The following is a 2,942-nucleotide window of genomic DNA, read 5'->3' on the forward strand; positions in this document are numbered from 1 at the left end:
TGCAGGAGAAAGTGAGGTCTGCAGATGCTGGAGATCAGAGCTGAAAATGTGTTGCTGGAAAAGCGCAGCAGGTCAGGCAGCATCCAGGGAACAGGAGAATCGACGTTCCGGGCATGAGCCCTTCTTCAGGAATCTAGTGCAGGCAAGTGGGACTGGTTTAAATTGAGAGCATTGTCAGCATGGACTCGTTGGACTGAAGGGTCTGTTTCCATGATGTTTGACTATAAAATCTATGTAATTGACAAACATTTGATTTACCCTAATCTCTTTATGCTCCTCAGTGCCTTTTTAATTTGTTAACACTCTTGTATAGAGAGCTCATGAGGAGTCGTCTAGACTTGAAACATTAGCTTGCTCTCTCTCCACGGATGCTGCCTGACCCACTGTGATCTCCAGTGAGTTTTATTTTCAGTACAGATTCCAGCATCTACAGCAATTTGCTCAAAAAATGGGCACTTTCCTTGATTTGCATTGAATCAGTTTTCAAATCTGCTTTATTTATTATCATTAGATTTCTTCACATTCACAGGTGAACTGAGAACAGGTTGCACATTATTATGTATATTCTCTCTTAAAATATAACAGTGTCTTTTGGGGTGTCCTGAAATAGTGACAGTCCAAGTTAATACTGGTATTTTTCCAACATTATAACAACAACAACAACACTACAAAGAGCAGCATTCTCACTGTTTGTAGGATGCTCTTTGGAGTTAATGCCATTTGCCTGTATCAGCTGTGGATAACAAAACAAATCACAGGAAAGCAGGAGGTGACTGTATGAATTAGTATTAATGTAGCATTGACATTTTCATCCAACTGACTGAAAGAAATAGTACATCTGAAATGCAAATTCACAATTCCACTGCCCTGGAATGCCAACCGCGACTCTGGATTGATGTTTGGTGAATAGTGTTTAAATTCAAATCCTCTGTATTTTGAGGTGGCAATGCTATCTCCACCTCATGTATAAGATGCGAAGGTTTTGGGAGATCAGAGGTCAGAAAAGCACTTGAAAGGGAAAGGGGTTGTAGCTTGGACTCGATCTGCTTGAGCATCGAGATACCATCGGAACAAGATGTGACCCAAAATATTCAGGACGTATAGGGATGTGAGCAAAAATAGAAATTGCTGGAAAAGCTCAGCAGGACTGGCAGCATCTGTGGAGAGAAGTCAGACTTAATGTTTTTGCTCGATTGACCCTTCCTCAGTTCTGACATGCTGCCAGAACTGCTGATCTTTTCCAGCAATTTTTATTTTTACCTCCGATTTCCAGCATCCACAGTTCTTTCAGTTTTTAATTAGGGATGTGAGCAATTCTGTAAGAATCCTGCAATGTTAATGATGTTGCCAAATAATCAAGTTTCAATTTCACATGATTTGAGAAGCATTATCATGCTATCATCTAATTTTCTCCTTTCTAGTTTACAAGCCTTCCTGTGTCATATCTTATTCCTGGAACTATTTTTTGACATTATTGCCTATACCCTTTCTATATTTCATTGTCATGCCATGAGCAATTGGCCAAAAGCGTTTTGTGAAACTTCAAAAACATTTTTGGTTTAATGCTCAATGTCCCTCGATATAATGTCCAGAAACTTGCTGGTTTCTTCCACTGACTTTATCTACTGTGCTTTCAGTTTTTATTATTTCACCTATTTTCCTAATCAACCTGCTTGGAAATGTTATCAAACACCTCTGGTGCAGGTGGGACTTGAACCTCGGCTTCCCAGTCGAGGGATAGGGACACTACAACTGCATTACCAAAACATGGAAGGCTTTGTGAATTTACGTGGCATCCATGTGCAGGTGCCATGCTAATTTCGTATGTATTGCTCCCATTCTAGTACATGGGCTGCAGAAGCGAGCATGTCAAGATCAATACTGCCATATTGTTGTAATGTGTGTAAAGAGTTAGGATCTAAATGAAACATTCATCAAGGTTGCAATCCTAACTCTGAATCCATGGTACAAATGCGGCTGCACTTAAAAAGATGATCCTAAAGAGAATAAAGCATTTGGATCTACAGGTTGTTCTGCTATAACACACGTTTCATTAATGATTGACAAATTGGAGATACTGTTTCTAAAGTGCAAAGTTTAAAAGTGTATATTATAACACGATTCCAGCCCCATTAGTTTAAATGGTGATGCTATTGCATGATTTTCTTATAACATGGGATTGCACGAGAACGAGACTACCACGTTGTAACAGAACTGACTGTATTGCCATTTCAAACCTGGAATTAGTAAGAAAGTACCACATATACCAAATAATAGAATTCTTACAGTGTGGAAGCAGGCCATTCGGCCCACTGAGTCTACACTGACACTCTGAAAAGCATCTCACCCAAAGCCACCCTAGTATCCTTCATTTCCCATGGCTAATCCACCTAGCCCACACATCAATGAACACTATGGGACAATTTAGTGTGGCCAACCCACCTAAGCTGCATGCCTTTAGACTGTGGGAGGAAATTGGAGTACTAGGAGGAAACCCACACAGACACGGGGAGAATATGCAAACTCCACAGAGACAGTCGCCCGAGTTTGGAATCAAACCCAGGTCCCTGTCACTGTGAGGCAGCAGTGCTAACCACTGAGCTGCCATGTCACCCACTGAGCCAGTGTGCCACCCTTAAAAGTCATAAGATAATTCAGGATCCATGTTCACGATTATCCCTCATGAAAACAAGCAAAGAATGAAGAACTAGATATCTTTAAAGGTGTTGAAATGGAATTTCACAACTTAGTGAGAGGAGTGTACAGAGCAACTCAGAACTCCAGCTGTACAGCCAAGTGTTAGCAAGATGAGATGCTTCACCCAGATTTTCATCAACACGTTTAGACTTTAACAACTCTGCTGGAGCAGAGAAGCAGAGGGGACTCGAGCCACATGGAGAACTGTAAGGTATACACTCTTAACATATCAAAACTGAAATGTG

The 2,942-nt window shown here is 40.8% G+C and overlaps 1 non-coding gene across 1 annotated transcript; it reads right to left on the minus strand.

Annotated features, from left to right (window-relative positions):
* Positions 1–1,761: 1,761 nt before the first annotated feature.
* On the minus strand, positions 1,762–1,868 carry LOC122551208. The gene has a single exon (XR_006312057.1). It is a non-coding gene; the product is annotated as a U6 spliceosomal RNA (small nuclear RNA).
* Positions 1,869–2,942: the final 1,074 nt, after the last annotated feature.

This window comes from Chiloscyllium plagiosum, chromosome 6, assembly GCF_004010195.1.
Source record: "Chiloscyllium plagiosum isolate BGI_BamShark_2017 chromosome 6, ASM401019v2, whole genome shotgun sequence".
Lineage (NCBI taxonomy): Eukaryota > Metazoa > Chordata > Chondrichthyes > Orectolobiformes > Hemiscylliidae > Chiloscyllium > Chiloscyllium plagiosum.